At 37.6% G+C, this 13,345-nt stretch overlaps 1 protein-coding gene across 1 annotated transcript in view; it reads left to right on the plus strand.

Moving 5' to 3' along the window:
* PIGK (phosphatidylinositol glycan anchor biosynthesis class K) overlaps positions 1–13,345 on the plus strand; it is a 72,138-nt gene that overhangs the window by 33,532 nt on the left and 25,261 nt on the right. The window lies entirely within an intron of this gene.

Below are 13,345 nucleotides of genomic sequence, written 5' to 3' on the forward strand. Positions count from 1 at the left end.
ACCCCAAACCTGGAAACACTTCTTCATTTTACTCCTGGATATGATTATAATATAACATTAACAGTTATTGTTGCACTGGCTATACCATTGTCTTGAGTTCAGACTATATAATCTCTTAACAGCTCATTTTTTAACTGTTTTTTCTTTTCCTCCTCCTCGCAAGACTTCTTGTGTAATGGTGGTTTTACTAAAGATGCACTGGCCAATAGCTGGTCAACATCTTTTTATAGCCAGAAGAGCAGTAACAAAAGTATTTGAGTAGCAGAAAACCCCACATTCTTGAGATAAGTAGAAATTCTCAGGGTCTTCCACTTACGGAGCGCCAACAGCACTTTTTCTTGTCTTTTTCTTGTCATAAATCACATTTTACCAGAGTTTGTATGGCTTCCCAGTGGACCCCAGGCTGCCAGCTCTTCTGAGAAGGTGGTGTCACCGTGGTTCTGCCATGATACTGAGGAAACCCCTGCCCGTGCTGAAGGGCAAGTGCTGCAGTGAAAATGTTGTCAGATGCTTAGCAGTCAGCTTGTTCTTATTGCTGTTTTGTTCACTGTATCTGTCTTTCAGGCCTTTCTCTCTCAGTGAATACACTGCATCAGTAAATACTATATTATCACGTTTCAGTTCAGAACTCTGTAATAAGATAACTGCAGTCACTAAGCAGCTTTCTAGTAAAAGTTCAGTACTTTACAGTGTGGTATATTTACTGAAATGGAAATTTTTCATTTCAAAGTGGCTTATATTCGTTGATGGGGATGGGTGTGTTTGCTACATTCATCCTAGTCTTGATAAATGCAGCAGAAGCAGATTTTTGGTTCATGGGTTGGTGGGGGTTTTTTGTGTTGTTTTATGTTGATGGGTTTTTTTTAGGAAATAAGGCAGGGAAGCATTAAGATATAAAAAGCCTGTGCCCATGAAATCTCAGTTGACCAGCAGCCATAAAGAACATGTATACTAGCCACAAGTAGTCAACACATACTCATGAGTTTTACAATAAGATTTTATTAGAATGTGTAACCTCTAATGGGTAGACATAGCAAAATTGCTGCAGACGTATTAGACCTAAATATTTTGTTTCTGCATTTTTTTTCCTTAGTTTTCTTGGGTAAAGGGCCAGCATACTTGATTGCCATCATACACTTTTGGATATCATATAATTCTACTCTGGTTTTGGAATTAATGATGATTCAAGTAGAAGGGCATCATGGTGTGTACGTTAAAATACTTTGATATTCCTGCTGAAAAAAATTGGTGCCTATTGTTTTGGTTACTTATATTGCAATAGAGTGTGGGAATCCCACTCGTGAATGAGGGTCCACTGTAGCTGAGCAATGAGCATATACAAGAAAGATACACATCTGCCACCACAGTGCTTACATTCAAAGTACTTTAACAAATTTGGTGACAGATATGTCATCACCAACATTCCTGAAAACATGAGAGAAAATGGATGATTTAGAAATCAAGTTTATTTTCCACAAAACTTGTAAAAGATGAAGTTAAAAGGTGCAGGACAGAATGTAAACTCTTTAATAGACTTCATGTATTTGATAAGATTTAGCATGCAAAATTTTGTAGAAAGGAATCTTTCAGCTGTTGCAAATATTTCTGCTTCCCTCACTTTGGATTTTTTTTCTTGAGTATATTACTGTGCCATTGGAGTTGTTCCATTGTCTCTATGAATGTTAGTTATTCAATATGCAGGTTACAAAAGAGAAATGTGGCCTTATTATCTGTATTAAATGAACCAAGAAACTTAAATTCTTGCCTTAATTTCATAGTTGCCTTTTATGTATACGTGTATACACACAGAGTCACATACATATTCATCTATAGGATTGTGAAGGGCCTCAGCAGCATTTCAGATTTTGTTCTTTTACATAAGGTGTATTGAGAGCCTGAAGTTCTAAAAGCTGAGTGACAGATTGGCATTGTGATGTTTTCTGCTTTACAGAGTCTCTTGCTGGTAGTATCTACTGATAATGTATACTTAACATTCAGATTTGCTGATACAATGTTCTGTAGATTGTAAACATTTACAGGAAATTACTTTTAAATAAGGGTTATAAATAGTGGAAGAACCTACCACTGGACTGAGATAAAGACTGAGATTAGATTAGGCTCTCAATCTTAGTTAAAATTGCACATGATTTTTATGTAAACCCCTACATTTGTTTAAAAAAAATAAAAAAAAACAACATGAACAATCCTCTAATAAAAGAGTGGATTTTTTTTTTCTGTTTTGCGGTTGTTTTGGAAAGTCAAACCAGGTCAACCCATTTAGAGTATATACTGCCATAAGACATTGTTAGGAAGTCATGGTCAACTTAAGTTTGGGCATATTCTGACTGAATACTGAAGGTTTAATTTTAAAAATTAAAGTCCCATTTTCAAAATTAACTATTTAATACTAGTCTCTGTTAGACATTTTTGTTAGCATAATAATTCTATTAAATTATTTTTTACTGTGGGCAAGGTCCAACTTGTATAGGTGTTCTTGAAAAATGTACTTAATTTTGTAGGAACTTAACATTTCATAGAAGTAACTTTTGCTTTATTAAATTATAAAGATCTTTGATTGCTTAAACATTGCTTGGCATTTACCATGTTGATGATTAAGATGTTGCAGAATTCATATCAGCATAGGTATGGAAATAAACTTCTGTAAAAAAGCTTTTTCTCATTAAATGGCTTTATCTCTTTGTTCTTGAAGTAAGACAAATAAAACCCTATGGAGAATTTAAGGCAACTGAGAAGGAGAGATGGGGAGGGACATGCCTGTAGCATTCAGAGCTGCTTCTGTTCCTACTTAAGCCTTGTCCCTTGGAGACTACTGATCGCTTGTGGCATGCTCTGAGCTACTGCATCTGTCCCCACCCAGCAAGAAGAGGGTGAGGTAATCAGAAATCTGGACTTGGCAGGTATCTGAGATGCTGGATTTTGTGTCAAATATTTGGATTAGAAATCACTTTGGAATGTTAAGAAATCTGGCTTGTCCAGCCTACTGTTTGGCTTTGCAACCAGGAATAACTTGCACATGCAGGCATATGTCTTGTACAAGTATAGCTGACAGATGCTGGAACTACTACAGCATTCAATTGAGTGGAAGGAGATAGTGTCCCTCTTTGTCCCACAGACCTCAGACCTAGTGGCTTGCCCTGGATAGGCAGGGGAATTCCCAAGTTTGTGTAGCTGTTGGGAGGTTGGCAAGTGATGTGTCATGTACTTGACCCAGGAAAAGTATGACTTGCTGCTGCTGCTTTTGTTCCTGGGAGTGGACCACTAAAATCATTGAGGCATAAAGACTGTCAAAGTTTGTGAAGTCACCGAACTTAATATAGGGCACTCTGGTTAATATGCAGTGGTCTGTGGTGGACGGGAAATAAGTCCTTTCTAGTCCTAATACTGTGAAATAAGTGAGAACAGAAAGGCATACTATGAAATACCAATATGAAGAAAAAGGATGACTGCTCTACAGGGTCAGACATTAATAGATTCATTCTTCAATATCAGCAGACTCAGTAACCTGCGGTACCTTGGCCTCAGAGAATATAATCTAGCTAAGTGTTTGTATTTGAACTTAAGGTTTCATCTGCCATTAACAAGAACAAACAAAACCAGAATCCAGACAAAAAAGTGCATGTCGTCTATAAATAACAGAAAATCACAGTCTAGAAGATAAGGCTGATAAAAAGCTTAAGAGCTGCAGACATTCTGTGAAGCTTTCTGTGAAGAAAAGCCCTCCTAATGTGCTTAGCAAAGTAGTGTTACCTAGGTACGTGTGTTGACAGGAGATCTAAAGCATTTAGTGCTAGTTGACTAGAATGCTACTCAGTTCTGTCTGCCATGGCCACTCTTAGAGTTGGCTACAGAGAGGAATAGTACTAGGGAAAGCAGTTGGTTAAGTTTTATGGTATAGTCATTTGCAGTTCTTGGGGTATCTTTGTTGTCTGCTTAATGGAAATGTGTTACTGATCATGTTGTATCGAAGAAGACCAAATGCAACATCTGGTGTTCAGGGGAGACTTGATTGCACAGTAAACCATATCTCAAAAGCCCAGCACTGTAATTTTTATGATTAATTTTCCAAGTGCTCAGTGTAGAGCGTGTTTCTTTCAAGAAAACCTGGGTCTATTATTGGTACCAATACATGCTCTTTTATACACTTGTAGAGAGAAGTTCAGTTGGTGTCTTCTCTTGTTCTTTCATATCAGTAGGGGCTAGAAGCTGACAGGTTGATTAGCAGCCCTGCTGTAAAGGATATGGAGGTGGTGGTGGAAATGAGGTTGAATATGAGCCAACAGAGTGCCATCATCATCATCAATAAGGCAAGCTGCCTGCTGACCTACACGAGGGGGAATATGATTAGCAGATTGAACAATATTGTTGTTATTTCTCTGTCATGCTGGTGAAGACCCACCTGAAATACTGTGTCTGGGGTTTGGCCCACCCCTTCAAGAAGGATGCTGAGACAGTGGGAAAGGGGGTTGCCAAGATGGTCAGGGCCTAGAGCACATAAGCTGTGAGAGGTGGTTGAGAGATCTGGACTCGCTGAGCCTTGAAAAGATGGTAAATGTAATAGCAGGCTGCAACTGTTAGAAATGCAGTTATGCAGATGGTTACGGTAAACTCTTCTTTTGGCAATAAGGGGCATTGGCTGTAGGTTGTGGCTTGGGATGTTCAGGTTGTACATTAGGAGAAAAGTTTTTGAAAAGAGGGTAAAGTAGCATTGCAGCACGTTACGCAAAGAGGTTGTGGAGGTTTTGAAGACTCAGTTAGACAAAGCAAGCCATGGCTGACCTGATCTGGTGTTGGGAGGTTGAACCAGACGATCTCCAAAAATCCTTTAGAAACAGCATTTCTATAATTCTATGTAGTTATCTACGTTGATTAATTGGAGTAAAGGGGCAAAAAAAGTAATGAAGATTGAAATGGAGTGGGTAAGGTAGAAGGTCTGAGGATGGTGTTGGGCCCAGAACAGACATTGCCACTGCTGCTTTGAAAGATTCTTGTAGTGAACTAAGCAGTCTCATGTGAAATTATAGCTGGATGGTACATTACGTGACTCATGAACTGAAAATATAGAGATATGTACTGTAGGTGTAGACATATTGGCACTTAAAAATGTGTGTATTACAGGGTTTTAGGTGTTTGCTGAAAAGTGTAACAGTATAAACAAATGTAGATACATTGTTTAATTTGAATGTGTGCAGGAGGGAACACTGTTATTAAACAAAAAATGAACTTCTTTATACACACTCACTGTGGCCACTAACTAATGGAATTGCTATCCTGCCACACTCCCATGTTAATTCTTTATTTTAAAAACATCTTCCCATCTTCCTCCTGATTTTTCTGACTTTCTGTGCACTGGTATGTTGTGTTGAATTGGTTTTCATAAAGATTAGGCACTGCTGATAAACTTTCAGTTGTGAAAAATAAACAAGCTTGCTTTATCCAGCTGAAAGTGTAATTCTAATGTGTCCTGGTAGTATATATTTAAACTGCATATGTGATGCGGTAGTGGGGGAGAGTTTGGTCTTTTTTAATTTGAGATTTTTGTGAAATTCAGTCACGGGTTTCAAAACTATTAGTCATAGAGTGATAATAACATGTGGGGTTTTTTAACCACTCTGCAACATTTCCCCATGCAATTAGGAAGGACAGAGTCCAAGGGGGAAATTTTTAGTCTCAGTAACTAGACACAGCTCATACACACTTCAAACTAGATACATTTGCTCAGCTAGGTGGGCGATGTTCTTTTCTGACGGGTTTGGACAATCAGTAGAAGTTTCTCTGATATTGATATTGCTGGACTTGTCTGTATAAACATGCTCCGAGTTTGGGAAATTTGATGGAGACACTTGTTCTCTCTCTCTTCAACACCACCCCACCCCCCTCCCACCCCAAACCCCTGCCTGCTATGGGAATAAATTAACATTAAGCAGTGAGTACTTACATTTAGCTGTGGATTCAAATGGTGATTTTCAGTGATAAAGGAGAAACTTAGCTGGTCTTTTTATCTCCAATTTTGATTAGCATTTTGTGCTTCAGCAGCATCATCATGTTGAAGTTTTAAATTAATTCAAAAGAGATGTTCTAATTTACCTAAAATGTGGAATATTTGAGATAACAACATAAAGCCCTACAGGTCATGTGTTTTCCAGTAGCAGCAAAGTAATTTCTGCTTACTTAAGCTAATATTCTCTTAAATTCCTTTCCTGTGTCTTACCTAAGTATAAAAATAGGAGCAGGAATAACAGAGTCCCTTCAGCAACTAAACATATTTTGGCAAAAGTCATTAGCTAGAAAAGAGCAGAGACACAATATTGGTCAACCTGTGTTAAAACACACTACAGACTTCTATTACCTCTTTGTAGGATTTTCGGATGGTTGAAAATATGTGGCTTGACAAAAGTTAATCACCTTAAAATCGTAGATAAGAAATTACGTATGGATCACAGAAAGGCAGAGGAAACATTTATTACACTCTAGTTTTATCCAGTTTATGAAGCAACAGATTATAACTCAATGTGTCTGGCAGACTCTGGGAATACCAGCAGACCTGTTTGTGATCAGATCCAGCAGAAACCACTGTTCGTTCAGAGACTAAGGTATTTTTTAAACTCCAGGAATAAGTCTGTATGACTAGTTTGGGTCAAAATCTTTCACATTTATTTGAAAAGAAGAGATTACAGAAATTTATTTTGCATTTCTAAACTGTAAGGTGCTTTGCTGCTTTATTCTACAGGAATATCTCTTTGTAAAGGTCAGCGTGCTGAAGTAAAATACTTTTTTCTTTTCAATGCAATTCAGTAGCTTCGTCTTTCAGATAATTATAGATCTGATTGTGTCTAACATCGATTTAGTTTTTCATTGCATCAGAGATCATTTTTGCCTTCAATTTATTTTTTTCCTTTATCACCATATTGTATTGTTCATTTTTCTGCAATCTTCTTTTTAAGCCATCATTGGTAGTATGCCACCTGCTGCATTAGGTTCTGCAAGCATCATGAAGTAGAAGTTACAGCATTCGTGGACCACAGAATCTTGGTGTGCTTGGCTGTACCTGTGAAATGCCTGCATATTTCCCCTGCAGACATAGCTCCCTCCTCTCCTCATCTTTGAATATGCATTAGTCTCTTACCCATTCAAAGACATGACTTTCAGACTTTCAGCAATGAACTGCAAAAGATGCATATTAGCATTCTACTAGACAGTCCTTCAAGGTCTCCCAAGGTAAGCTGCCAGCTGTCCAGCTTACCAAAGGTCAGTACTGTGGTAGTGAATTAAGTTGTTTGCATTATTAAGTGTAACAGTTTTTTAGAGGGGGACATCCACACTCATCTGAGCAAAGGTTGCAGCAACAAAGCGTATGCTGAATGCTTTCTTACATTAGCCAGAAGACTTGTTTTGACCCTCTGATTGAAGGAACTGATGCCGTGAAAGCGATATTGTGAGGAAGTTCCCTGGAGTCATGATGCTCTTGAGGGCTTGCTTCTCTTTGTGACTATCCATGTGGTAAACATGCTTATAGGCAAATCTTGCATTCACTTAAAAAGGATTGATTAGCACACCTTTTGGGAAAGAGCAGAGTTAATCATGATATCATCTTTTCAGGCATTGGCATTTTCCATGTACATTAGTGCTTATGTTGTTTAAACATACCCTATTCTTAAGTATGTGTGAAGTTAGGATTTAGCAGATAGATCAAGTACCTGGCATTAATCCAAGGTCTAATTCTTAATCTTCTGTAGTGTGGATATGGTAGATAAATTTCTCAATGGCCAATTTTAAAAACTATTCACTCAAACCCGACATAGTCCATTTCAGCCTCTCTTTAATAGGAAACCTAATAACTTTTTCTGATGTGGTGCATAAAGCTCTGGTATTTTGTTTTCTTTTTATTGCCAGATGCGAGCGTGTTCATGTATTTACAGTCAATAAAGCTATCAGTGCTATACACAGGTTTAGATTAATAATTTCAACCTTTCAGTCTGGGGTGTCTCATTTAGGCCACTGCTGTGTCATTTGTGTCCTTTGGCCATGTACTGACTGTCCGATCAGCTACAGTATTTCTGCTTTCAAGCCACTTCTAGAAGTGGGACAATCCATTCCGATATTTTTTTTCATGCTATTCAGAAGTTGTGTCAAACCAGGCTGTACTTCAGGAGCAGTGTGAGTTGTGTACATCTACAGCAAATAAAAGAAGGTAATACCCAACCCCCTTTTTCCATAATGCATTCTTGTCTCTGATATCCCCTTCTTTACCCTGTTCACACTCTGACATTGATCGTGTATAATTTGCAAGAGAGGTGGTTATGTATTAGAACTTTCAAGGAACAATAGTTTCAAAGAGGTGCGGTATTACCTGTGCATGGGTCATATACATGAAAGAACGTGCGAACTGTCCAAGCCATCAAATCTAGAGACTGTATAGGAAGGAAGAAGTAATGGCCTTAGTCATTAGTGAATGTTTATATTTTGGCCAGAGAGCCAGGTTTTACGGTTTGTCCTGTTATCTACACTTTTATTTCTTCTGAAGTGTCTTAACAGTCCATTTCTGCCATAAGCAAACCAGTTAGTGATCAGATGTTGCTCTTATTTTTCCTGTAATTTCTGTAATACTTGCATGAGGAAACATCTCTGCCCTAAAGCCACTGCAGATACTCTGTGTAGCAGACCATAGGCTGGATTAGCACTTGTGGCAAAATGTGCCACCTCTTGATGCTAGGGATTTATTTTTCTTTAGCACACGTTGACTCTCTCAGGATTTTCCCCGTAAGACCGAGCATGCAAATATAAATAACAAATAAGATTTTCCACTAAATATCTTGACACATTTTACTGGCTTTAGATTCACTTTCCACAGTTTCTGTTTCATGCTTACTTTCCTTCATCTAAGAGCAGTGACAGTGGCAGTATAAAAATAACTTTTAAATTGAATTTTTAGAGATCCTCCTCTTCTACTATCTCTTACTGCTTCCCCCTTCTCTTCTGATTTTATGTTTCTTTCTAGTCTTCTCCCTGAAAATCAAGATCTCCTTATGCTTTGCATTACCAGCTGTCAGGCGTGATGCCGTATATGCTGATATGCCACTGTGTTAGCTTGCTTTGGCACTGTTGGCAGCACTCTGCTGTCATGCTCAATTGAGATAGAAAGGACCATTTCTTACTGGAAAATGAATTCGTGAAAAACTACTTTTTTGTAATGGAATTGTTTTGAAAGAAATTACACATAGAAAGAAATTTATATTATAACAAATTAGCCATTAATTTTATAAAGGTTTAAGTGTCAACTATAAATGAACTAAACAGTGGGGCCAACTAATTTTGTGAAATTACAGCCTCAAATTGCCACGTTTCAGCACAAATTCTATCAACTGAGATGTTTTTTTGTCTTTTGGGGTTTTTGTGGTGTTTTTTTTTTTGTTTTGTTTTGTTTTGTTTTGTTTTTTTTTGTTTCCTGACATAGCTGGTTTTAAGCAAAAGTGACTGTCACATCCCAGGCATCTGGAAATTATCTCTGGAAGGAGAGTGGTAACTGTTTTACTTCTGTGAAAGGGAGATGCAAGGGCAGGATGATTGTAATGGAGATGAGCTTTCTGGTGGCCTGTTCTCTTCCTCCACCCTGCAAAAGAGGAGGAAGTAGAACATCCTCTTCTGTGTTGACCTTCTCCTCTCTAGTCATGGCCTTCCTATCCCTTATGCTTTTTAGAAGAGGGTTGCCTTTTACAGGTAATTCTGCCAGTCTAGGAGGCCCAGTGTTGGTGGGCTGCTAATCTTAGGGCTAGTGTAAAATGAAGTAGCAGCTCCACAGGAAGTTTCTTTCTCCTTGGTACTAATTGCCCTGATTGTGACTCTTTGATCCACTTGTAAAACCAAGCTACCCAATGTAATTTTCTTAAACGCAGAATATGAGGCTTCTTCTGTGCTTGTAAATTAAACAGACTGATGTACTGTCTTGCAGTCGTGTGTGATGTTTAATTGTAGCGTGGTCCCTGATACTACTTTGGCTCATGCCAGCTAGCACTCTCCTGGACCATGTTTGCCCACGGTTCAGGGCATAACACGTGCCCAGAGTAGCCAGTTTTAGATGCAACCCCCACTTTGGGGGAGAGAATTCAGCCATGAAGTTGTGAGCTGTGTCATGATGCTTGATCTTACTGGCAGTGAGCTGTCTCTGTTCTTATTTAAAATACAGCCTCTGTGACCACTTGAAAGGGATTTTAGGATCCAGTAGCTGTTTCTGGCCTTTCCTCAGGATAGACAAGTCTTGTCTTTGTTCCAGTTCTTGGAGCTTTCAGGGTGGATGCTGTTTTGTGGAAGCCTTTCGTATGCAGTGTTTCATCCTCTGTCCTGTTTATAGGACAGCAATTTCTTGTTGCATCATCCAGTTTTCACCTTTGTTAGAAGGAATGACTGCACAACAGGTATACACAACACAACTCATTATATAAGTACGTGTAACTGAGGCCTGGAAGGTACCTCTGTTGTAAAGCTTAGTTACTGTCACAGGTATCACCACTTGATAGGAAAATTAGAAAGATAAATCAGCAAAAAATGTGGTCAAAACCATGAGCAGAAACGGATGAGAATAACCCTAGAAAAATATGCTGAAATATTCCGATAGCTGATCAAAGAAGAGAAGAGAGCTGGGAACAAAGTGTTCAGGAAAACCTTTGTGAAGCCATATATATGCTTATGAATTTAGGCAAAAAAAAAAAAAAAATCATGTTCAATAAGAACTTGTTGATGTTTTACATTGGCTCAATAATCTGCATGTCCTTCTCACAATTTATTTTTGTTAGATGGATCTGAATGTATGGTACTAGGAGGAGGTGGTATGTTCTTTCACTTGACAAAATGCCATGCAATGACTTTAGATGATAGCACTGCAGTATCATAATAATGAAGACTATATTATTATTGTCAAATTTGCAAAGATCATTTACTGTGAGTTATTCTTGCACTTTATTTAGTAACCTCAAATGCCCAAAGTTTATCAATACACTGCTTTATCATACCTGCTAGCTTAGGTTAATGTCTTGTTCCAGGTAAAGGATATAGGTAGGCAATATTTCATATGGCTTTTTTGTCAAGAATTTTGAGCTTCCATGCTTTCATTTATGTAGTTCCATATAAAAGACTGAGATACATGCTCATCTAGTTGAGGAGGCTTATTTGCCGGAGAGAAGAATCAAAACTCTTTTGTTGACTTGACAGCTAGTACATCACTGAGTACGTATACAAGATGTTCATAGCACTTAAGCAGAAATTTTGAGAGAACATGTCTGAACTTTTCTTCCAAAATACTTGTGTGCATGTGTATATACATATTTATAGTGTGGATACATATACATATATGTAGACACATGTATGTCTACATATCATAACATGCACCTATTTAATCTATATCCTATAATTTAATTAAATGCCTAAATTTAGTGTAGTTCAACTGACTTGATTATTTTTTTTTTTCAGAAAGTAAATTAGAAAAAAACTAAAATAGCCTTTCTTGATGTTGAAAGGCTCCCATCAGCCTAATTTCAATTTAAATCTAATTACTTTAGAATACATGTTTATATTATTCTACCTTCTCTATTTTTTTAGTAAAGCTGCCTAAAGCTCAAAATTATATTGATAATTTTTTTCTCTTTTCTAACCCTTTGACATCTGAAGAAAGGTCTTTTTTTCTGCAATTGACAGGGAGGGTGTTTGACTATGTAAAGGAATGCTGACTTTGCCTAGGCAGAAAACATTGCCCAGTGTACAAAGTCCTTGATAGAACAGACAAGCCTTTTTGTTTGTGTTTTTTTTTTTTTTTTTTTTTCCTGCTAACATTCAGTTTGTAGTAATTTTAGCTGTTACTTGCAGCTTCAATTATTTAATTTTTGGATTTGGTTTGGTTTTTTTCCAGATTTGCAGTGTCCCTGTAAAGACTGTAGAGATAAGTGTTCAAGATACTGATGAATACTTTGTTCCATGTACAGTGGTTTCATATCTAGAAATATGGCTAAGAAATGGGTTTATTTAGCTGGTATCCATAAATCAAGGTGGTATGTCATCTCACAGGCTCCGGTAAGACAGAAGTCATCTCAAATTCACACTGACTCTGGGTAGCTAAATAGTGGTATGTTTGCCAGTCAGGACTCCACAAATGATGAAAGTAGAAAGGAAATGGGTGGGAAGGTTCCTTCTGCACACTGCAGTGGAGTTGCTGAGCCCATTCTAAGATATGACAGTTGTGCTGGACTGTAACAGCAGTATATTTCGTGTTGCGAGTATAAATTAAGCATTGCTGTAATAGTCCAAAAAGTCCAAAAAACATATAAGTAAATGAGCTCTTTCAATAGTTTCAGTAGAGCTTGCTTACTTATTTTTTCTTAAGTACTTTAAATGGTTCTAGATGGGCCGTCTCTATGATCTTTGAAATATTGCCATGTTTCTTTTGTTCTCTGCTTTTAAATTTCTTATACAGTAAGACTTTCATACTTCTTCATACTCTTCTTTACAAATTTCTGGCTATTCAGGCTCTTATTTGGCACTTAAAAGCATTTCATACCACCACATAAATTCAGAAATGGACAAGGTAGGAAATGTGCATTTGTTGTCCTCTCTTTTACCACAGCCTGTTGACTCCCAGTGCAGAGACTAAGCCTGCAGTTTCTCTCTCTTACCTGGCAGCTGGTCTGCAGGTAAATTAACCCAGCAAACGTGTATCATTTTTGACTAGAATGGGTATAAGGTAGTAATTTGAACCTGGAAAAATAATGTCTTAGCCACAGTTTTTGTCTGAAGTAATTCTGCTTTAACTTTAGAGAAAGGCATTGTTTTTGTAAGGATTTTTTTTTTCCTTTGATTTCTTGTCATATTACTCAAATTCCTATATTCAGAACTCTTCAGAAAGATTGAGGAATGGCTGATGAAAACCTTAAATGATACTTTGAAAAAGTAGCACATGCTGTGCAGTTCCAGTAGATGAAAGCTGTATGGTTGAAGGGTTTAAAATACGCTTTCATATTAATTTGCTATCATTTAAATGTTTTTTTAAGAGACTGCTTATGGATTCTGAATTTTCAGTTGCAACTACAGTTTCTTCAAAGTTTAAAGGGATATGATGCATCTTCGTTGTTATGTATTCTGTTCTTTTTGTTCTTTGGCTTTTTTGAAACCAGTAGTACACACTACTGCGCTGGCAAATGTTTGTGGTGTTGAACTTCTACCACAGTTGAACACTGGTGTGTGCTTGCAGCAAAAATGGGAAACGGGGAATAATCCCTCTTGCCTTTTGAGATGGACGTATTTGAATTATGTGGGCAGGATTGAGTGAAGAAGCTTGTATTGT

Source organism: Tyto alba, unplaced genomic scaffold (genome assembly GCF_018691265.1).
Source record: "Tyto alba isolate M040663 unplaced genomic scaffold, T.alba_DEE_v4.0 Super-Scaffold_1000006, whole genome shotgun sequence".
Taxonomy (NCBI): Eukaryota; Metazoa; Chordata; class Aves; order Strigiformes; family Tytonidae; genus Tyto; species Tyto alba.